This window comes from Aythya ferina, assembly GCF_964211825.1.
Source record: "Aythya ferina genome assembly, chromosome: 15".
Classification (NCBI taxonomy): Eukaryota; Metazoa; Chordata; class Aves; order Anseriformes; family Anatidae; genus Aythya; species Aythya ferina.
The window spans coordinates 15401172-15426296 of record NC_140314.1 but is presented as its reverse complement, the minus strand read 5'-3'; the positions used below and the strand labels follow the sequence as shown (position 1 = coordinate 15426296).

The 25125-nt window shown below is 36.1% G+C and overlaps 1 protein-coding gene across 2 annotated transcripts in view; it reads left to right on the top strand.

Moving 5' to 3' along the window:
* The first annotated feature begins 6246 nt into the window (after positions 1-6246).
* Positions 6247-25125, top strand: part of LOC311445157 (uncharacterized protein) — a 61548-nt gene continuing 42669 nt past the window's right edge. For both annotated transcript variants that reach the window (XR_014698261.1, XR_014698262.1), the window contains exon 1: positions 6247-6430. The gene's annotated coding sequence lies outside the window, so the exon portion shown is untranslated. The remainder of the gene's footprint in view (positions 6431-25125) is intronic.

Genomic DNA, 25125 nt, shown 5'->3' with positions numbered 1-25125 from the left:
GGTGTTGTATTAAAAATCAATGATAGATAAAAACATATTTCATTTAGTCTTCCTATGCACTGCTTTCTTCTCCAAAGTACACACAAGGACCTACTCTGCCATCACAGCAGGGTAAGTACATGCCCAGGACACAAGACATTTCCATTTCTATATTCTGATTGTTTTTTCAGAATGAATTAATGGATTGTAGCCTCTCCTTTTCCTGGTGCATCAATACTTTGCATCAGTCAAGGCATTTAAATAATATAAAAATAAAATAACACTATAAAGTGTTATTCCTAGCTAGCTGTATACTCCCCCTTCCCTAAAAAGGAATGGAGCACTGAGTGATCAGTTTTGATGAATAAGAAAACGGATGAGAAAAATTGCTATTAGTATTGATTTTAACATATACAACTTTAAATTATTTAGAGCAAGAAGGTACTTGCATTTTAAAGAGCAGTAGCAATTTCTATAAAAGTGCAGCCCAATGCTTTCCATATTATCATAATGATGATTATTATAAGGATTGAATCAACTTTTTAGTTATTAGAATTTATAAAAAGGATTACAATAAGAGGTCATTTTGCTTGACCTGTTGTAATCCTGCAATTTGACTGTCATAAGCTGCTGTAAGTTGTGTATGAACAGGACCGTATCACTAGTAAAGTACATACCTACGTATCATTGCAATCAATTATTAGTTGGTTGCATAGTTATACTGTTACTTAGCATATTAATCATTTTAAGCGTAACTTCCATGAATTATGTGTCAAGGTTAACTTTACTTGTCATGTTTTTAGAACTGTATTTACAAATCCAGAAGTTGTGATTTTGGTGTTTACTTGCAAGCAATTTCCAATGAAAAGTACAAGCATGCAAGCTGAGTAAGGGTCTGAACTCCCACTGAAAAGTGTCTGCAGCTGACTCAATGTCACATATAAATCCTGCTGAGCACATACCTATGCCTTCAGATACCTAATAAACTCTCAGTTGCCAGTCATGGGAGCTCCCAGCTGTAGCAATTATCTTGACAAGTTAATATGGGCATTCCAAATGTGTCAGAAAAGAAATTCATGGCAGTGCATACCTGGTAGGTGACCTTTGAACGTGATCTGAGTGCATCCCCCTCTGAACACTTGAAATACCTGCCTTTGCTGCAGTTGCTAGGTTCCCTTCAACTTCTCATATCAAAGGCAGAATCCTGACTACCTTTAACAGTTTAAAAGTTTAGCCATGTTAGTTACATATGTATATGTATAAAAACCATACAAAATGGATGGAAAGGAATTGTAGAAAGTTCTCATTCATTTTTTAACTTGAATATGAATTTATAGGATCATTCTCCTTCAATGTGAAATCCTCTACAGTAATATTAAGCTGTGCAGTGAGAGACTGTCTCTCTGTAGCTGCTGCTGTAAAGTCTAATTTGCTGCATAAAATATGAGACCTATAGTGAAATACGAGCCTGGAGAGCAACTCTTTTGATCTTGAGTAGTCAAAAGGTTGGCATGCATAATGCTATGAAAATAAATGATGTCAGAACTGTAGGGTATGATTTATGGTTTGAGGACTTCTTTACTGATATAAGTAGAAGCTTCTACCATTGGAAAGCAAATAGTTCAACATAAGAAAATGAATGGAAATTACAAACTTTCATAAAACAAATACGTTAAATCTTGCAATACATCACTTTAGACATATCCAGTTTACTAATAATTTACTAATAAGAAATTATGAAAAAGAGCATTTATAAAAGATATAATTGGGACTTTAGCCTTCATTTTTGTATTTCTTTAAATAAATACAAGGTGTTATCCATCATCTAATTTGCCAAAGACTTGCTTATGTAAATTGTCTTTTCTTACGTCTGCAGTTCCAGTGACAAAAGCTCAGGTCTCGTAAACTCTTAACATTGCCTTTTTTCAGCTGTTCCAGCACAGTGTGAGGATGTACCCAAGTAGCTCACTTTGCTCTTAGGAGAGTTACTGCAAAAGGGCATTGCAATATTTGTTGACTGAGATCTTTATTATTATCATGCCATATGGATTCTTATGTGTGGTTCTGCTAGCTGAGAATCCATAACCTCTGCAGGTTTCAGACTGGGATTTTTTTTTTTTAACGTGTATACAAAAAAATTTCAATGGACTATGGTACTTATTTGACTTCATTTAAAGATGCACAGTCTTCCCTAATATACTTTCAATCCCTGGAAGCAGGGATAGATTTATTTTATTTTTGAAGCCTCTGTCTTTTGAGATCTGTTTTGAGAAATTGACCTAGGCTTCTTTTTGGCCTTTTGTTACTCCAATACTTGGTCCTTTTGCTCAGGGCTCTAAATCTGCTTACAGTACATAGTGTAATGTACATCTGGCTTTTCGTTTGGACTGGTATTTCATCGTGCTTTGGAAAGTGTGCTATTGTAGGGGAAGTGTTCTTTCTTATACAGATCTACCCAATTTCTGACAAAGCTGTTTAGGTTAATATAGACCAGGAACTCTGAAACTGAACTTTGTTCTCCACATCTAGATTGGAAGGAAAGGAGAAGGGATATATGTGAGTGACCTGTTTTCCCATCCATCACCCTCTGACACCCCTGTTCAAGACTGAAAAATTATCAGGGTTTGTTTGGATGGGACATCTACAAAGGCTTCTGAAGTTTATTAGATTTAATAATAATAATAAAAAGACAATGTGTGTGTGTGTGTATTTATATGTACATACATACTGTGTATATTTATGTACACATATATATACACACTGTATATGCATATATACACACATACATACTTCCATGTATATATATATATGCACATTTTTAGAATTGATCTTCGCCTGTTACAATGTGGCTCCAGAATATGTTTCAGCAATATTCATCAGTAATTCGGTGGCAACAGAAGTGATTATAAGCTAGCCTTGCTGAAGAATTGACATGAAAATGTACTTTGTTTATTGTCTCTGTTTCTTAGGTTACCTCAGTGTCTCCTTGCTGAATGCTGTAAGTTTTTACTGTGCGTACAAGAATCCTAACATGTTTTGATGAAGATTTTAAAGATGCCCTACTAATCACACTTTCCTCAGTCCTTTTGTTGAGAATTTCAAGAGTATCATGCTGTCAGAACTATAGATATGTCATATTGATCTTGATGATTAAATCAACCAAAGGAAACTTGATTTCTAAGGGAAAACTTAATATTCTCAAAGCTCAAATGTCTCCTAAATATTTATAAGCCACAAAAGTTGATCAAATGCCTTTGTTCTGTGATTATTAAACCAAAGGGTGACAGTTCATATTCTTGTCATATTAATGTGAAGCAGTAATATCTAAATTCATGTGTATGTGTTTTCAATCATATGAATACGCAGAGGTAACTTTTTTTTTTTTCTAACTTGGCAAGGCAAGATGATAAATAGGTGAAAAAGTGTATGTGTTTGAGCGATAAAGTTGGTTTAATGATTCTTGGGGAAATGCTTCCTGCAGTACATATGCTAGTGACTTGATTGAACAGGACAGACTCATGCAGTTCAATTAATGTGCAAATATGTGTTCACTGAACTTTCATTCCATTTATCACATGGACATGGAAATAGGGTCATTTTTTATCTCCATATTATGTATATGAAATCTTAGTTTGCTTCTTGCATGTTGCTATGGGAAAAATAGTAATGTGGCACACCACAGGCAATAGGAGTTGGAGATAAATTCCTCAGCTGTCAGAAACATCTCAAAGCAGATCTTTGTTTGAAGATAAACCTCTTCCTTCTGCAAGGATTAATGTTAAGAAGGCATGCTCTACCTATTAAAATTGTGGCCATATGCTGTGAAAAATGGCTGGCAACAATCGTCATGTTTATAAAATACATAACAAAGTGTAATCCACAGAAAAACTCAAAAGGAAGTTTTAAATGAAAATGCATTAGTATTTACCAGTGGTTATTTAAAATAAGAAGATACCCATTGTGAAGTAAAGTTTTTTCTGATGCTTATAAATGTTTTCTTTCATCTTCAGATCTAGTGAAATTTGGGGGGGACTGCTCTCTGAGCAAATTTGTATTGCCCGGGATATCACTGAGAAGACTCAAATTCAGGGCTGGTGCTTACTTTTGCTGCAATCCACTCAGGCAAGTAAAGTAGGGGACAGCTATGTTGACTTCTCCAACTGAAATCTCTTGCAGTCTGTAATAAAGGATCAATTACTGACCCAGCAGTTCTGCCAAAAATTTCATAGAAGTAGCAGAGGAGTCTGTAAAGTCTGGCCCTTTCTTTTGACTATTCTAAATCGGTTATCAAGGTTACAGTTAGTTAATCAGTTTATACACTGACAGTGTACACTGGAAATTCTGTTACTGGAAGTAGACAAGATAAAGACTTTTCTTTTCATTGTATTCTATTAAAAAAAAAAAAAAAAAGTTTTTATCTTTTTTCTCAATATTGACCAAAAATCATTCATAACAGTGGGGGAAAAAGATGGAATTTCATAGGTACAATGTAAAACATGATATAAAAATGCATTTTCTAGCATGGCTCTATTTAATTGATAGTCTAAAGAAACGACCTTTTGGCTGACACAGGCAGCTGTATAAATCAAAGACTAGCTGAATTCTCCCTGGAATTGCAGTCGTCAGAGGCAAAGCTTATAACCTTTAAACAAACCACAGGGCAAGTTCTCTACTATGTAAATTGTCAGAGCTTCATAAAATTTAATGGAGCCAGTTTTTAAGAGCAGTGAGTTTGATCTTAGGTAGAAGGTGGCAGAAGCTTAAAGAGTCTAAATTGCTAGTTATCCATCCCAGCACAACTCATTGTTAAGGAGGCAAAAGTCCCGTTGGCTTGGGGACTGCAGAGTCTGGTCAAAAATATTTTTTTGGCAGTTATATAGTTGTATAACTTAATGCTTTAGTTAATGTAATAGACAGAAGCACTGCAATGTATCCCTTTCTGGTCTCGGTCAGTTTCTCAGTCATCTAAGATCTGTTAAGCATAAAATGTGATAGGTTTTCTCATTTGTTGGCTGTGAGCTGACGTTAAAGTAATAGTGATGGTTTCTAGGTGCATGCATGTACATAAATACGAGTACTTTTGGTATATACTTTTCTTTTGTATAGGTAAAAGATGCAGGTCCACTGATACTGGAAGTAAGGCAGGACTTGATAAACACAGAAATACACCTGTCAAATCACTGAAAGAGCGATCCGTGTTTTAAAGGGTCATTAGACTACCTGAGATTTTGTTAAAACCTATGTTATGTGATAAACATGATTTTAGAGAGGATCATATTTGCTCTTAATTAAGCTGTGTACTGTTACTTAACATGGTGCATGAAATGGGCAAAATAAGTATTCTCACAAAAGTTTCTGAACAAAGTGTGAATAGTTTGGAGAACCCAAAGGTCCCTGAAGTGCTGAAGCAATGCGGTTTTCCATCAGCACATTGAGCAAACCTTTGATTGCAGAAGTTACAGACTACTGCATTCTCCTGTTTGGGGGAAACAAGGAGGCTGTACCTTTTCCATAAGCAAAGTCACAAAGAAGGAGATAAAGAGCCAAGCAGTATTTTGTTTTGGGATTTATTTCCCTCACCAGGAGGATTTGGAAAGGTGTTGTTCATCTTAAAAACCCAACTTCCTTTGTAAGCAATGCTTGCTGCAACAGTGAATAGGCAGACTGGTAAGGCGTTTTTTTTTTTTTTTTTTCTTTCTCTTTAGTTGGACTGCTATATTGAAATGTTTGCTTTCCCTTTCATGTTTGCTTTAATGTCTTGCATTGACTTGCAAGAAGCCAAATGAATGCCGTTTGCAAGTTAGTTTTGAAGTCTACTTTTCAGAAGAGAATCATATGCAGATAAAGGCCTAGCCAAATATTAGCCAGAAGCCAAACCAAAAAGGCAAACTAATTTATTCATGTCTATGTTAAAGTCTTTGACTTGTATTTCCTCCCTTGTTATACAGGTGAATTTATTATGTACTGCTTGGGACAGTGTTTTAGGAGAGAAGCTACAAAAACTGAAGGAAAGGTAGAAGACTGTTATGTTTATGGTTCTTTAGTGAATGTTTCAAATACCAAATTAAAGAAGATATATGGAATAGTCAAATGTGTCACTTCTAATTATTAGAAGTGCTTTATGGTGAAGAGAATGTGAAAGATTAGGAACCAGATGATATTGTAATTGAGCTGCTTTTCCTACAGCTGATTTGGCATTTAATTCCTTATCACCAAGAGCCATGATAAGTCTGTGAACAGAAGGGATTGCACAGGTGTAGCCTTTCATACAACTGAGCTTCAGGTGCCAATTCTCAGCCCAGAGTTCAAGCTGAATTTTGAAATGTGTTTTTACCTGATTTGTTTGCACAAATAATTGCCAGGGGTAAAACATAACTGCAGCAATCCCATGTTAGCAGGACTATGGGCTTGTCTGCTGGAGTTCTAATAGTGTTGTGTGACCTGATGTAAGGTAGGTGAAGTCTCCAAATTTGTTCTCGAAGTTATGGATATAGATTTTTTTTTTTTAATGTATTTTTTTTTATGCAGTTTAGTGCTGTTTTTAAATTCATAATTCTAGCCTAATGGCAACTGGGCTCTTAGGGAAGGTACAATTACATATATTTCTACAAATATTCCTTTATATTTTAAAAAAATCAAACAGTATTAAAATAGTTCCAAGTGTTCAGAAACAATCACAACAGTTTCTGGTCCTGTCTGCATTTTTTTTTTTTTTTTTTTTTTTTTAAGAATTTTTAGAAGAATTTGGATTCAGCTGTATTATAATGTCCACATCCAGTTGATGGCAAAATTTTAAGGTGCTTCTCAATTCTTCACTCATATCTGTTTTGTGTTCTAGTTCTGCCCTCCTGACTGACAGGCAGCAACCACAGGTTCCTGGGCAGGACTGATGATGTGGAAAATTGAAGTATTTGAATTATGTCACCAAACTCTTTAAAAAAATAATAAATTATATATATATATATATATAATATATATATATACATATAAATCCCTTTTTCCTTTTATGGAATGTTGTTAAGTGAAGATATATGATTGCATTCTGATTAAAAGTAATTACAAGTGACCTTAATTAGCTCTTCATCCCGTGAGTCTAGTGGAATGCTCTACTTAAAATGAACTAAGGTTTAAAATTAATATTTCTATAATGAATAAGACTTTTTTCCTTCATGCTTTTCTAGTGTTTAAAAGTAGAGATCTTTGAAACAACAAACCCAGAACAAGAACATGGACAGAAAGCCACTAGAAACCTTATTGTTATTGTGCCCATAGCTGACTTTAAACATTGGATTTTCATGGACAGGTACCTATTTACTTTCAACATGAGTTGCTGTGATAAGAATTTATTACAGGACCTTGGGGAAATGTTGTTACATCTATTAAAAAAAAAGTTGCCATTAATTTTGTGGAATTAGAACATCGATTTAATTTGGCCTTCTTTAATTGATGTTAGGTAAGTTGGGAACTGATGTCCTCACTTTGTAAATGCATTTAATCACTTCTTGCTACAAAACCTCGAACATAATTTTTCCTATCACTGCTGACAGTTCTGGGGTTAAAGCTCAAAGCTAATAAATTCACATGGACTGGGTACGGTACTATGGTGGCATTCTTTAAAAATGTTTTTTTTTATGAAGTAAGTCTGAATATTTTTAATTAGATAACCTCACTGCTTTTTATTTTTCTAAATATTTTTTTTTGTTTTGCTTTTGTTAGCACAGTAATTTAATTTGATGGTGTTCTTCATGGGTAAATATTCCTATGCTTGTAAGGTTGTCAGCTAGTGTATAGTAGAACATAGTTAAATATGTGGTCAGAGTGCTTGGTGTTAAGTGGCCCTTCGGTTGTCATTTCTGAAGGCAAAGAGGTTTTAGCAGCATCTGGATGGCTACTGTCAGGTTAAAAGTCATGCAGTTTGCAAAAGCAAGTGTCAACATGCTCAGGTTAATGATGGCACTTGAAATGAATGAAATGGAAATAATTACTTTAAAAAAAAATAGTCTGCTATTCTAATTCGTGGTATTTCTTCAACGTTTGATAATTCATTTGGAGAATAAAAACGGATCAGGAAGTGAAGTGTTTTAATGCTTTATTCCTGTTGAATGATCCTTGATGCATTGTTCTCCCTGGAGATTGTGGTCCCAAAAAAGAAAGAGAATTTGGTTGGGGGAGTAAATAAGAAATCCAGGAGAGCTTTTCCTATAGAATATTGCTTTTCATTGGAGTTATTTTTCCGTCAGATTATTGGTCTGGTTTACAATCTCTCAGGCACCTAGTAGGATAAAAGAGTAAAACTCTGCAAGCAGTCAGAAAATCAAGAAGTCCCCCAAGTGGCTGCAAAGCTTTTCAGGTCATCAGTAGGTTTAACAGGTTACTCCTCTTGTCTTCTATGCCACCGATGAGGAAGGCTCTGGTCACCCCTAATGGAGCCCACATACCTCAGCACAGTATGTCATCAGCACAGTATGCTGAAGTAACTGCTTTGCTCTTTGTTCATAGGGAATGACGTTATTTCTTCGTACTTAACCAATGGTGTATTGCTTAGATCTCTCAAAAATCGGTTATAAGTAAATTCCTGTATCAATCTGATTTAACACAAAACTACGCATAAATGCTTCTGGGATATCATTACTATAAAACCTGTCCTGGGGGTTTTATTTAATTGGATTTGCCAAGTACATGTTTCTCTGGATTGATGTTCATATTTTTATTTTAAATATTTATCTTTTGAGTCAGTAGCTTGCACTGACCATTTCCCTGATGAAACTGAGCACAGCTTGGGATCCTGTTGTTGATGTTTGCATTTAACCCATACCTGTTAGAAGGAAATTCAGTAGTGAATATTCATTTACCAGTAGTTTATTCTACTTTTTCAGTCATGTAGTAGGGCCACCTCTCCTAGACCAAACCCAACTCTTTATTTAACTTTTTAAATGAGCTACAGTGGCCTTCAGGGAAACTTGAATTGAGGACCAGGTTTAGGCACGAGCAAACAGGTAGCTTCCAAGGACTGCAAACTGACAAGAGCAGTGAAATCCCAATCTCGGATGTGACAGAACTTCACTGCATCTGTCAGCAGCAGCTGTGGCTCCTTGCCTCAACTTCTCTCACCCTGCAGTGACAGCAAAGCAGCTCTACAGCCAAGAGCTAAAAGCCAGGCTTGGTAACTCACAGGTAAGGTGTGAGGTGATGCAGGGCTGGCTGGCAGATGCTACTGACAGCCCACACTTCCCTCACTGCTTGGCTTTTGCTATCAAAAGGTGCGCAGATGCCTGCATTTCACATGGGCAAGGATGCTGAGAGGCACACACAGGCACCAGCACCATCGTATTCACTGGAGACAGCTTACCCATACTGGCTTTTCTGTGGAAAAAATAATGTTTGATGAAGTCAATTTGCCACAACTGCAAAATAGAATTTTTCTGTATTGCTAAGAAATTTTGCAGTGCTCTGATTCTGCACAAACTTGTGATGTTCTTCGTGCCAGGTGTTGTATGTATAGGCACACATGTACGCCACTGATGGCAAAAGGTCTACTCTCCAAGCAGTGAATGGGTTTGCAACTATCTCTTGTTCTTTTGGAGAATTCTTAATCATGCTGTCACCTAATGCTGTGGCCTGGATTGCAGGAGCAAAGATGAAGTAGAAAAAGCAAAAGCCAGTGGAGTTTTCCTCCATAGCTGTGAGTCATGTTCTGGCATCAGCTGAGTGGCAAAGTTGTTAAAGTTGCAAAGTTGTTAAGAGCTCCCACTGCACATTGTGCCCAGCACGCAGGCACCTCCTGGTTTAGGAGACTACAAGTTTCCTCAGCTGCTTTGTGAGCCTGCCTTACAGGAATGGAGGTGAAGTCCAGTGAGGCTCTGGTCGTAGGTGGGGAATAGTGGTGGTAGTTGTTAGTTGCTTGCCTGTCTGTGACTACATGACTGTGCTATTAGTCTTATCAGACCAAAATTCAGGATTTGAGCCAGGTCTTACTCTTCCCCCCCCCCCCCCCCGCCTACCCCCGTAACAAATCTAGAGAATGAGAATTCATTTTCTAGGTCTTAGCCTCTGTAGGCTGGCCCTGTAGAGTCCCTGAAGAGTGACTTTCCTAGAGTTCTCTTCCCTTAGCTCTCCGGAGGAGGGGAAGACAGCTCGGCTCTCTGCTTTAGGTAGGTTAAAGAAGCAGTCAACAAAAGTTTGGAATGAGAGCAGAAATCATCCAGCCTCCTGGTAGAAATGCTACATGACTAGTGTTGGAGGGAATCAGCTCATAAATCAGAAAACCTAAACAAGCCCGCCGGTTTTCATTTTTACCCTCATCTTTAAAATTTCCCTGGTATCAGCTGGGTAAATCACTGATTCAGAACAAGGTTCCATTTATGTGGTTGAAAACTGATGACTTGGAGATATTTCACAGGTATCTATGGCAAGTTTTCTCTATGGTGACTCACAAATTTTTGGATTATTATTCAGAAAACATTTGTAAAGTTATTGTCTTCCTTTTCATCAAGAAATATTCACCCAAGAGTCCACATTAGGACTGTGTTATCCATTGTGAATGTGTTTTTCTCCAGGGTTAAAAGCCTCAGGCACTGTTTCAGGCCACTCAAGTGCTTGTTGGTATGGGTGACACAGCCTGTAAATGTACATCAATATTCAGACCGAAAATATCAGTTTTATGCAGCTATTGGGAGAAATAGCAGTAGCTATTGCATTCACAGAAATAAAAATTGTGCAAGTTTCTTAAAATATATATTTATTTCCCCATGTAATGCAATTTCAGGGCGACTGAGGGGGTGAAATTAAAATAAGAAAGAAAAGAACAAAACATTGTCTCTGATGTTTATTTCAGCAAGCAAGTAATAATAATAAAATTATTTGCAGTGTTATAGTGTATTATATGGCTTTTTTTTTTTTTTTAATTTATTTAAACCAATCCACTCTGCAGTTTAGGTCTGCAGAGTATGGATGCATCAGACATTGATGCTTAAGCCACTAAGTGTTTGCTCAAGCCTGGAAAAGGATCAGTATTTTCATTCTGGTAATTCATGTTATTGTGCGGTGACTTTCAAAAATAATTGTTTATAGAAACTGTAAAGACTCTACAGATGGAACAAGTTACCAGTTAATGCAATTGTCTTCCCAGTGGAAACAACTCAGGACCAGAGGAGATATGATTACAGCATGTATTCAGTTGTCTGCATTTTCCAGAATATTATGGCCTAGACAGTCTGTGTGGCTAACCTGAAAGGTCTGGGATATTTGACGATATACCCACAGAGGGTCATACACATTTCTTTCTGTGGACATAAAATACTTGAGGGACTTTAAAAAAAAAAAAAAAAAAAAAAAAGAAAAAAAAAAGGGGGGGAGAGGAGAGGCAAAACAATCTCTATGATTATGTTAAACAATATCTATTTGCTACACTCAGACCAGAAGAGATGATCGAGCAATCTATAAACATTGTGAATTAAATTAAAAATTCACAGTACAACCTTTGCTTCAGTATTGTCTATTTTAAAGTTAGCTTTAACTAACATGAAATGTCCAGTGAAACCTTTTGTGAATAATTCAAATAGAGCCCAAGATATCACATCAAAAATATTTCACAAATCTGTATTAATATTAATTCTCTATTATACTTATGAAAATTACACTGTCCTTTTTAGGAATATCTCCAGTCTCTTTTGCGAGGTAAAAATAAATTAATATTTATTTGTTACTTTTGCTACATGGATTTGTCCATGCATGCTTTAATTGTCCCTTCTCTATGTTCTATCATACTTATAGCGAGAGTTATTTAACATAGTTTTTGAGGTGTCACTGAGGTTACTGTTGAGTACTTAATACTTGCTGGAAAATTTGGGGTTAGGATGTGGGAAGTAGTTTTACTTCAGTTTATGAAGTCACAGATCAAGGTGTAGAATTTCACTTTATTTCTCTATAATTTTAAGTTATGTCATCAACTGATTTATGTTGCTATAGAAATATTAGAAATACTATTTTAGCATAGAACAGCTAATTTTCCTACCACGGTCAAGGAAACAGCTTTTGTTTTCATCCGTGATGATGCTTAATTAGTTCTCCTATCATGATTCTGTTGACTGTAATGGTCCAAACTTAACTTCAGTCCATGTGAAAGAATAATTCCTAGAAATTGAGATACTAAGTAGAAGACTAGGCTCTGTAACTTCTTTGACCAGTGAACAGTTATTTGCTTTATAAGGTGACAGTAGAGTAGCTGAGTCAATGCCCCCCACAAAGGACTTTTTTTTTTTTTTTTTTTTTTCCCCCTTCTTCTAGTCCACATGTTTAATGTGAAGTACATTGTGCCATAAAAGTTGTTGGAAAGTGGTAAGCAGGATGTAGTGTTCAGTAGGTATTTTAAGGAAGGGGTTATTCAGACAAATCGAAAAAATACATAAAACTGACTCCTCTCTTTTCAGACACTCAATATCTAGATTCGTGTAGATTGTTCTGAGAGACATACGATACTTTAAGAATGTAGTTTGTCCAGCTAGTATTTAGTACAACAGCCACCACAATTAGAAGTACTGAAACTTATCAATGAATCTTATAGAGGAAACAAATTTATTTTGTATTTCATAATAATGGTTATAAAATTTGGAACTATCTTTAGTTCTGTAAGAAATTTGTGTTGTAATAAGCAGTGCAATGCAAGGAGGTGGTAGAATTCTTCCTTTTTATTCTGTTTTGTTTGTTTAGTTATTTAAATGGTAGAATGCAGGTGCAGAAACACTGATATAGCTTTTACCAGACTTTCTCCTTTTTAGAAAATGAACTTTATATTCATGAAATACACAGTACTTCAGCACTTCACCCCGCTTGTTATTTTTTTTCCTGTTCTTTTTGGAGAAAATTATCATGGGGATAATCACATTATTAATGGCCTTGAAAAATAAATAAAGCGTGCTTTTGTTGCTAAGACAGTGCATGCAACTTATTCTTCTGTTCTCCTTCTGTGCTCCTTCTATATTATTATTCTACAAAGTCTATTCTTCCAGAGAATCTATACGATTTTTTCTTTTTATTCCTTGTAAGATGCTTGCAGTACAAAAAGGAATAGAAATTCACCTCATTATTGTTCTTGAGAAGTTATTTTCTTACTACCTTGAACAAGCACCTTATATGAAAAATGAAATAGAAACATAACATCTGTCTTTTACCTCTCATTTAATGAAGCAAAATTCTCCTTAAGAGCTTTAGAGTATTTAAAACAACTACTGCTACGGTAATTACAGGCTCAAGAAAATGACAGTGCCTTGTCTAGTGCTTGAGTTGAAGCTCTGCAGGTAATAAAGATGAGTTTCCCCAGCTCCACACTGTCAGAAGTTAGGAATTCCAGAGGTGTGGGAGTGGGCCTGGTGAGGGAGTTTGTGGGGGTCACTCGAGGCATCACACATGTACTTCATAAAGGGGCAGTACTGTTGGCCTGTCCAGCTGCCCTTGCATGTGGGAGAGGTTAAAATAGTAAGACAATCTAAGAGAGAGCTTAAAGAGAAACCAGAGGGTTTTCTGTAAAGTCACAAGCACAATACAGGAAGTCCTGTTAATCACTAGTAATATTTCCAACTCATAGTGTTGGTTATGTGTTTGTACTACATCATCTCAAGCTACTAATTCTGTCACTTTGGTTAATGATGAGCTCCAAGATTAATGGCTTGACATAATGTACCTTTTGATACTTCAAAGTCCTTTGTAATTCACCTCTCCCTCCTTACATGCAGCATTGCATACGGTCATACAGTTTTAAAAAGAGCAGGCACTTGATGTAAATAATGTTACAGCTGGAATAAAAATAATAATAATAAAAAGTAATTGAGTATCATTTCTCTAAACTAGTTATGCCTAAAAAAAAATCATAAATTTGCTTAGTTTACTAGGTTTTGGGGCATCAGAAATATTATGACAAAATGGTGGTGACTTTTACAAGCTGAGTTGTTGTCGTGGTTTAACCCTGCAGGTGTCTCAGCACCAAGCAGCCGAGGTGGGATGGGGGTAGAGAATCAGAGAGGTAAAAGTGCAAGCCCATAGGAAGGAAATTAACTCCATCCCAGACAATAATATGACAGATGACTATCTGAAATAGACAAATATTTAAAAGGCTTCCATAAGATGTTATTTTGAGGAGAAAGCTGTTAAAAAAAAAAAACCTCTGCAATAAACTTTTTTTTTTTTCTGTAATGAAACACAGCTGGAAAATATAATATTAAAAAGCTGTCTACTGGCTGTGATGCAGAATTCTGTCAGTAAAGAATTCATGTCAGTGTGCTTACCAAAATCTGAATTTACAATCACAAAGAATAAGAATGGAACATGAGAAAACTTCCTCATGTAAAGGACTCCTCAGAAAAGGGAAACCCAACAATCCATACTCACTCTAAATACTGGTATAGCACAAATGCTCTTGTGCCTATGTCCATCCTTATTTATTTGCCATTCACTAAGTATGAAATTGAATAATGGATTGTGGTTTGTTTAGTAAACAGATTTTTTTTTTTTTTCTTTTTAATGGAATGTAACTATACAGTTTCTGAAGAGGTTTCTTGTCTGAAAAATTCATTGCTATTTAATGTGCAACTGTAAGCCAGCTTTACAACTCATACCTTGTATTCACATCGCTGAGCAACTATTCTGCATTGTGTAGAGCAGAAAGTTGACATAGGCAGTTTTCCCTATAGATCTGTGCATGTGTCACCTTTGGGCAAAAGATGAGCTAATAGAATTGAAATTAATGTAATTGACAGAAGGTCAACCAGGGAGCCTTATAAGTCTAGAGTTTCCAGAAAAAACAGAGTTGTTTCATGTTGCATATTACTTGATTAGTATGCAGGTAAGGTGATTGTGTCTCAACAGAATAATTGGATCATTCAAATATCTGCAAGCCCTGGTGTATCTACAAAGCCTGAACAGTGATTAGATCCTGCCTGTTCATTGCGGTGAGCCTTGAAATTCTTCCCACTGTGAAAAACTAATTTTCTGTGGGAATTTATTAAATAAGAAATCTGCATGCCACCTTACCTTGTAAGCATTACCAGTGGAATACAAAGATTTCTCTTGACTTTGATGTATGAATTTTATGGCTGCTTCTATATCATTGTATGGTTATTTTTCTGCATTCAGTAGAAATTCTAGTATTTCTTTGTTACATAGATTTCTGGAGAAGAGTTGCTTCTCCATTCAATGATAGAAGCAGTTCTTTTAAAGAAAGGGAAGGGGGGCAAGGGTCTGCTGTGGGAAAGGGAGACAATTAAAGTATGGCAGTACATGTAATCTGTAATGTTAAGAAAAATGAAACAACAAATATTCATAAGGTGTTTATTCTCAACCTGTATATTTCTATGCAGTAACTGGTTACTACTGCATCAGTAAACAGATGTTATGATCTTGTCTGATTTTTGTCTTAAAAACAGAGAATGCTAATTTGTGTTGTAAGGAACAATCATTACATTGCAAGATTTCTGCACTGCCCAGGAGATTTTAAAAAAAAAAAAAAAAAAAAAAAAAAAAAAAGAGGGGAGGGCACATAAGCATGTAAGCTTCCTGACAGGCTTGCAGAGCATATTTCATCCATACACAAAAGTGCTCTGAAGGGCAAAATAACAAGGTCTTTCCTGTATTTACAGAATGAAATCATGCTGTATCTCAATTGCCTTGAAGGCAGTGCCTCACTCAAAATACCTTCTCAGTAAGAGGATGTAGGGTGCAATTCATCTTCAGATCTCAGGTAATGGCAGTCAGCTCAGCTGTAGTGGAATAGTGTAGTCCCAACACCTGCCCTGTTTTGTTTCTTTAAGTACATCATGGCTGTAGTACAGCTACTCCTGGAAACCAATCTATAGTTATAAACATGGTTTCACTTAGGCTATAGTACAGCAGAGCTACGGTAGAAGATAATCGCCTAAAAAGAGTAAATCCCCTTGGGTTAAGGAAAAGAGTTGTGTGCAGAGCTAAATGAATATTTCATAATAAATATATATCTTTTCGGTTTTCAGAATGGCTTGAGATTCTCTCAACAATGTATTAACTAGTCAATTTTTTTTGTTTTGTTTTTGTTTGTTTTTAATGAAAGTGGGCATCTAGGATAGTGGCTGAAAGTAATTCATCTGAAAATTCATATGGATCTTAAAATACTTTTTCCTTCACACAGCTCTACTTGTGTGATACTGATCACTACTTATTAGTGTTGAATTTATAGTACAGAATAGGGCAATATTTCTCTGCACCTTTTCTTCTAAGTGTAATTATTCCTCCTCTGCTGCATGCCAGTATCCAGGTGGTTTGAGGATTGTATATTAAACATCCATATATCTGTGTAATGGGACGTGATTTTTTTTGTTTGTTTGAATCTCTGTGCAGCTCTGAAGGTTGAGGCAGTAAGTATATTATATATAAATATACAACAGTCACAGACTTCATTTTCTGTTACCGTAACAGAAACGGAGATGATGGTAATTGATCTCATTATATAAGGAGTGAAATGTACCAAAATTGGAGGGTCCACCTAAAGTTCAGATGTTGGACAACAAGCAGAAAACATGGGGAAAGGGCTCCAGAGACCATACTATGTTGAGTTAAACACAGCAGAGAGTGATTTGGCTCTGCCAGCTCTGGCTAAGACTTATAACAAGTAATTGAAAATTCTTACTAACTCATTTCTGGAAGAGAGCAAAATCTCCCGGAGATGTTTTAAATTTAATTGTTTGTGAAGCACATCAGGACCCCAACACAGCAGTTTAAAGGGAAATGAACAGCTTTCAATTTACCTTGCAGCCCATTATGATCCTGGGCTGCTGATGCAGAAACTTCTGTGCTCTAGCATCTATGGGGAATGACAATGGCAAGATGTGCTTGTGCTTATGTATGCAGCACATGCAGAGATCCCAGCAGGAGATGGGGGGGGAGGGAGGGTAAAGTCACCCCTTCACCCCTGAACAGAAGAGTTCATGAGCACTTAGCTTGTATATCCAAACCTTCTTTTTACCTCCCTAATATAGATTACACATTAGATACTAGAAAGGTCGCAAATATAGTGCAAAGAGCAAAAATATTTTGGTTTAGTTCAACCTCTGTTCTACAAACTACTAAGTAGGTTAAAAAGCAGAGCAGAACAACACAACACAACCAACCAAACAGCAGCTTGAATGCTTAACAGCTTAAGTGAGGCTCCAAAAGAAAGAGCAGATTTCTATTACCCTCAGAGAAACAGTAGAGAGATAAGCAATTTGAAAAGTTTCTTACCTAAAAAGATGAACTGATTTACCTTGATACCTGCATTCCATTAAGGTAGACTACAGGCAGATAAAGTAGGTATTTTCTTATTTATATGTATAACTTGAGTCGTGGATGACAAAGTTCAGAATTGCTTTGAAGCTGTCATTATAAGAACTCTGTAATCTTGTTTTAATGGACTTCTTTCAAAAATGTCCAAGCCCCAGAGACAGTCAGATCTGAGATGCTGAACGCAAAGAAAGTTTGCAAAGTTTGTTCTTTGCCCTAGTACTGTATCTAGCAGGTTATTCATGTACTTGTGGCATTTGTTGCATTGTTTTCCTTATCATGGCTGTAACGATTGTGTGCTTCTGTTTCAGTTTGATTATGTGGTACATAGGAAGGCTTAATGATGAATATTTGCGATTTCTACTCATATCTCAGCAGAAGTTAGACCACTGACTATTTTGTATGTCATTTAGTGACCATGACAAATTTTCAAGTGTGCTTTTGAGCCACATTAGCAGTAATGCAGTTTAATCCTGTTTATAACTGTAGTTTTGGGTTTCATCTCTGACCATGACACTTGAATTTGTGCATAGCCAGGACCCCCTTTCTGTTTTTCTTCATCAGGTCTTTCATTGGTGTACACTCTGTTCTGTTTCAGACTCCATCCCGGAGTTAAATATGAATAAATATTTCTGATTACTTAAATTAAGAAATTTTGCTTATTGTTCAGTAATTCTTGGTAAATTCATAAGTTGAGCTTTAGTGTGGTAAAGGATGGAAGTGAATGTATTTGATACAAAAGTTTAAGTATAAAATGAAAATAACAAACCAGTCTTCATGAAGCAGTGAGGAGGATTATGCTATAGAACAGCTAGAGTGCTGTTTCTGACTTATTTAAGGGAAGGAGTTTTACCAATGACTTCCTGAGTTGCAGGCTCAATCATTTACAGCTTGGTCAGTATTCTCAACTCTTTTTTTCCTCACTCACAAAGCTATGAAAATCAAATACAAATTTGTGGTTTCTGCCATATTCAGCCAGGTAATGTTTTCTGCTTTATCCTCTCATCTGATATGGAAGAAGAGACAGAAGGCTACAGTGCATTTTTTGTGAAAGAAGTGATAAATTATGCTTTGTACATCTTAAAACAGATAGAAGTAAAGACTATATTTGATCAGTACATAGTTAAAATTTCATTTGTTGCAGTATCATAGGAAGGTTTTAAGGTAACCTGCATAAAAACAGATACCAAATCAGAGTGGAATTTCCTAATGTATTCAGCTCAAATTACATCATCAGCTTAATGATAGTATTGATACTTCCTTAACATTATAATGCTGTAGGCACAATTTACCAATGCACTCCAGTTCTGCACACATGTACTTTCAATGCTATACTGCCACCCTGATATACTTAAACAGGTATTTAACTACTTGACTAAATGAGTCTTACTAGACAGCTACCACCGCCAGAATGAAATGTGCCTGATTAAGAAAACTGGAGGAATCTCAAGATTAGTCTCTTAATGACTCTTAATAATTTAACTTTTTAATCTAATTTTTTAAATTATATAAAAAAAAGTACCTTACAGTGTGTGATTTTACTGTGTCTTTTATTAAATGAAATCTGAGAAAGGATGACCCATGAATAATTGTCATTTAATTTTAAAACTTTCACTCTTTCAATCTTGCTGTTCAGTCTCACTGCACTTTTAAAGTGATTAATTAAAAGGGGATTGCACCAAATCTCCAAAATCATGCTGGAGACCTTGAATGCTCAAATAGAGCAAGTTATCAGACACCTTATTCCAGCATCAAAAGAGTCGAAAAAACACTCACAATTATTTATATACTATAAATATTATATATTTATAAATTTATTATTTATACAGATTTATTTAAAAAGAAACAATCTATAATGGGAATCATCATTGCTGTTCATAAATAAAGGCAGCTATTGCTCTAAGCATTTCCAGAGTTTTGTGGGCAAAATTTATGTCTGAAAACTCTTCCACTGATAATAGCTAATGAGTCAGTAATAAATGTTTTGTTGTATATACATTAATGTAAATAGAATGAATTATTTTCTATCTTCTGCAATTTGCTGAAATATTCAATGCCAAAAAAATAACTTACATGTTAACGTCTCAGTGCAGATACCATGAAAAAGGTCATCTGGTTGCCCAACTGGTTTAAAGGTCCCTTTCACAAATGTTCTATCTTAGTAGCTCTTCCTTCACATTTGAGAAAAAGACGCTAGGAATTTGAAATACTATGCGCACAAAAAGGAAATTTGAAAGAGATCTATCCAAGAATACTGTAGTAATCACTGTATCTGCATTCAATGTCCATGAAATCAACCTCAAAATTATTATTTATTATGGTTCTATTTTTTAATAGTTTCTATTATTTTTATAGCTTTAATTAGTCAGCAGACACTTATTTCTGATAGAACAATATAACATAGAATCATAGAAACACAAGGTTGGACAGGACCTAAAAGATCATCTAGTCCAACCTATCACCAAAACTACCCACTAAGCTATTAAATCATATCTAATAGCACCTTGTCCAACCTTTCCTTGAACACCATCAGGGATGATGACTCCACCACCTTCCTGGGCTGGCCATCCCAGTGCCTGGCCACTCTTTAAGAAAAAATGTCTCGAGTCCTTTTCACTACAAGAAACAAGGTCACTGCATTAGTGAACGATAGCTGGTATCTTTCCATGCTTCTTGCTCTGACCATTCCTTAATCCACTGACTATAGTACTCAGGCTTTTTTGAAAGTGGAGGAAATGAGAACCTAAAGAAATGCATATTTATATGCATATTTCTGTAATTTAGATTTTCTCATTGAATCTAACTTGTACAAAGACCCACCAGTGGGAGGGCTTAAATCTGTAGAAGTGCAAACACTGCTGATGAGAAAGCTCTCTTCGCAGAAAGAAACAGAAATGGAAGCAAACCCTATGGTTAATGATGCTGAATATCATCAAAATGAGTGCATTCAGAGGGAAACAATGTACTTGTAAATACTTTGTATATATTTTCCTCATATTTTTATTTTACAACAAAACAGATAAGCAAAGAATGATTCTGATGCTGCCTAATGGACAGCTACACATGAATGTATATATATCCTAGAAATACTGTTAATTCTGTTCTGTAATGATCTTTAAGAAACAAAGGGCAAAGCCCAACTTGCAGGCATGGTAAAGGAAAAGATGTTTTCCACTCCAGATTCCCTGTCATTAGGTTCCATGCAGTTGTACTTAAACCAGTCGAGTGCAGCCTTTTTTAAAATCAAATAGAATAATAAGTTCTCACTCTATAATGCATGAAGTGGTTTTCGCTAAACCACGAATCAAAGCTGAGTTTGGCAGCGAAGCCCAGTGCTCCCACAGCCCATGGAGCGAAGCAGCCAGCAGCCTTCCTGCTCAGCTGGGGACACCTCCAGACAGCTTCTGCAGTCTCACCTGACCCATCACAGTTGCAGCATTACTGACAAGGGGAAGAAGTGGTCTTCTAGCGTTCAGAAGTCCAGAAAGCTTCTGTTTTTCTTCGATAATCACTTTGTTGAACCTCTGCTGAGCTTACATTGATGCCTTGAACATTTCTCTCACTCATTTTTTATTTATTACCTACTTATTTACTCTAATGAGCAACCTTGGTATGTAACCTCATATTGAAAACATTACAGAATATTTCATGCTTAGTTGGAGTTGAATTTGTCTCTTTGTTTAACCAAGACACACATTTTGAGGTTTCTTAGAAAATAATGCACCGATGTTATATTTTGAAGTAATTGCTTGACATGCTGATTTTCAAATGATAATTCACACACATCATTATTACTGCTTTTACTTTCATCATTGGTGACAATTCCTAGTAGCCACAGTATTGCATTAAGCATGCATATTAGCTGCTCTATAAAATCAGTCCAGGAACCTGTTTTTACCTTGCAAAGCTGATGATCTAAATAAATCTAAGTTTTGTTAACTGGGGTGGGCATTGCAAGGCATTAAAGCAAAGGTGAATTTTACAGGGAAAAATGAGTGAGGTTGATGGGCTTTGTATTTTATTATTGCAAGTATGAAAGATGTTGTAAAAGGGTCTTTTCTAAAATTGAGAACTGGGACACTGAACATTGGTGTCATGCACTGATCTGGTGCAGGTCACCTGCCATTTACTGAGCTATAAATATTGGTAGGACAGAATTTTTGACTGCTGAGATCACAGGCGCCTTTCTGGTGACTGGCATAAACAGCTGACTAAAAGCTAGTTATTGGCAGCTGTAGCAGAGGTAATACACCTGAAAAATATGACTGGAAAACACCATCATTTTCAGTAATTATCTAATGTTTTGAATAGTCTTGTAATCTTTAGTAGAATATACAAGATATTTAACAAATAAAGAACAGAAAAGTGTAGTATCTGTCAGGTACATCCCTGACCTTCTCAGGACAGGTGGGGCTCATTAAAACAGAAATTTACATAAACCGGTGATGTGGTCCCAGAACTTTCCATCTAAAACAGTTATTAAAAAAGTTATAAATTATTAAATTTCAAGTCCCCTGACAGCATGCATTGCGATAATAGATCTTGTAATCTTTCAGACCTCAGGTGGTATATTTTCAGAGATGTATTCATACCTATGCCACAAGGAATCATGGTCTCTGCTGACACAAACCTGTGTTTATTTTGGTGTTGGCTCCCTCTGACCCTACACTTTGGCGCAAAGTCCCAGGAGGCTTCTAGACTTGAAGGAACTGAAATGAGTCTTAGCAAAAAGTATTCAAAAGGATTTTTAAAGCTTTTGGGAGTGTCCTGTTATTATGTAGTATGATCCTTGACTGCTGTTGTAAAGAACTATTTTTTTTCTGTGGTTTAGTTTACCTGTCTGGGACAGCAAATCAACAGTAAATCATTAAGCGTACTTTGTTTTCTTTCTGAATATTTTCTGATTTTGCTAAGTAGGTAGGTATGAAATTTTCATTGTGAAAAATCAACATGACCTTGTATAAAAATCAGGTGCAAGCATTTAAGCCTTTGGATGTTCGGGCATTTTAGGAAGAGACCACCTGAATTTCAACACACAAAAAATAACACATCTTAAACACATCTTGACACATCTTAAAATGTTAAGGAGGAGCACAGATAGGTATTTTTAGAGCAAAGGAATTTACCTAAATTGGGCTAAAACTCCTTTGAATTTTTGGGTAGGACACTTTACCTGATAATTTGAATAATCTCAGAATGTACCAACTAAGGACTGTTTAGGTATTGCAGTTTGTTCTCCCCCTGAAATGACTCGGGTTAGCTGCTCCTAGTTTAAGGTGTTTTGAGTGAATGGGTGGGGAATTTAGGAATCAGATTTTCAGGACAATGAAGTCAACTGGAGCTGATGCTCAGAGGAATGTTAAAAAGTGGTTGCTTTTATTGTTCTTTTATTGCTGTAAAGGCTTTCTTTGGAAGCAGTAATGTTCATTTATACATAGTGTTTAAAGAGCATGCACTTGGAATTTTAGAAAACTAAGAACAAATTACTAGAGAAATGGATCTTTTTTTTTTTCAGGCTCTCAGGTCTGTGAGCATATCATATGCCTTGCACATTGATGTTGAGCCTGGGAAGAAGAGGGCTGGCAGGAAGGTGGTTTTAGTTTGCTTGTAGAGCCATCTCCCTGTCCGTATCTCAACCCAGTTTTTCCCATCGTGTTTTCTCCCCCATCCTGCTGAGGAGGGGAGTGAAAGAGCAGCTGGGTGGGCTGCTGGTGTTCACCCTCCAGTTCTCCATACAGTCTCAGCGTGCCCATAGCCTCTTTATGCTTAGGGATTGTGTATCTTTTGAATATAGAATTTCACCATTTTGTTTACTCAAATTGTGAGACAGAAAAAAGCACTGCTTGGGTGTTAGCCTTTGGAGTTGGCTCAGAAGGCATTTCTTTAAGGAAAGATGTTTGTGCCAAAGTAGTTATGTTGTACAACCAACTTACGCACCAACACTGCAGCTAACCAGTAATGACAGCAGGACGGAATGCTTATATTCAAGTATATTTCAAAGAAGTAACATGTGTAGTAAAATGCTCGCAAATTTGCCTTTGTGGTGGCTCAATCCTTGAAGGGAAGAGCTGGTGTTTTACCTAAGAGCAAGCTTTGCGCCAGTGCAGTGCACCAGTGTTTGGTTCTGTGTGAGTATTTTTTTACTTGGTTTGCTTTTCTCCTCCGTCAGAGATTAACATGCAGGCCTAGTTTTGTATCACCTAAAACCTTGTGGTGGAGGCATTCAGCAAAGCTCTCAGTCCTGCCTGTTAGGTTTGCAGCAGGTCTACCCAGAGAACGAGTTGCAAGACAGGGAGTCCCCGGTGGGGCATAATAGAATGGTAGCAGATGGTGAGATGAAGAAAATTTCAGGGGAGGATTACATTTTCCAGTTACTGTCTTTTTGATTTCACTGTTATTGTCTGATGAATTGTGTCAAATTTGATCCTTCAGACTGGGAAGCTGCTTCCCAAATGAACAGATACAGTAAATGGCTGCTGCCAATGTATTCTTCCAGAAAATTATTTTTAAAAATGCATATTAAGAAAGGGGGGGGGGGGGTGGAGGGTGTCTCATTTTGTCATGTCTGCTTTGTGATTTTTGCCTTCAGCTATGTAATTTTCATCTGCTATTAAACAATTGTGGACTGAATCTGTTCTTCTAATAACAATTCCATGCTATAGATGCAGTAATAGCCAACACAGATTATTGAATGCACAGAAATTATCTACATCTATCTTATCAATAAATGTGTCATCAGCCAATTTGATGCAATTACATAGAGGTGCCCTTTCTACAATACCAGTAAATCACTGGATGTGCAACTTAAATAATACTACTTTAAAATACCTATGAAGAAAAGAAAATCATAGGTAATTTTCAGTGAAATTATGTTCTCTAGATATTCAGTAAAGTAAGGGCTGATAGTTTAACTTAAAAATGACCAACAGCACAACAGTATACAATTTTCAATATAAATTCGGTGGAATCAGGACTTAAATTTTGGATATAATTAAACCCCTCTTCTAAGTATGGTCAAGCAGTAGTGTGCCTACCCCATATCAGATATCACTAGAATTAATGATAGATCGTTCTTTTTACAAAATGGTAACTAGTACTTTGGCTACTCTATATAGGAGCGTAGAGAGACCTATTCTGAATCATTCATTTTTGTATGCTTATATCATGCTTGGTCTTATTTTTCCTTTCTCTGGAAGGAAAGTGGTGTTCTATCCCATTATGGAAGAGGAGGTTTTCAAACAGTTTCAATTTCCTGAACTGAGAAATAAGGAATGGGTAAATCTAAATTCTTCCTGAAATGTTGATATTTGCAGATAGCTTTCTGAGTTGCTTCCATTTGTTTATTGTTGACTTATTTACTCAGGCTTAGAAACTCATGAACATTGTAAACGTACAGGTCCATTTAATGAATTTCTTTTCTAGACTCTTCTGGATCATTTTCCTTTGGTATATTTAAAAATATATATATTCATGTGTTTGTTTGGTCTCTTTTACCTGAACTGATGTAAATAATCATTAGGATGTTTGAGCAGTTTCAGCTATCTGGCTTAAGTAGTATAAGGTAAGATTGTCTCTGTGGGTAGGTGCATGTGTTCCTAGATTACTGCCATAAATGTGCATGTCATTTTTTGCATATCAGTTCTGCAGTCATCCAGAGCTCTAGGAGTGTATCATTCCATATTTGCATGCACTTTGGGTGTAAAATATAGGTTCCATGGGAAACAAACAAACAAAAATAATAATAATAATGAAAATAGGATAAGTAGGAGTTGGACTTGATGATCGTCATACGCCCCTTCCCTAGGGGTTTTAGGTAGGGTTTTAGATAGTTGTATGTCTTTTAGTTTCTGTCTATTGAAGCTA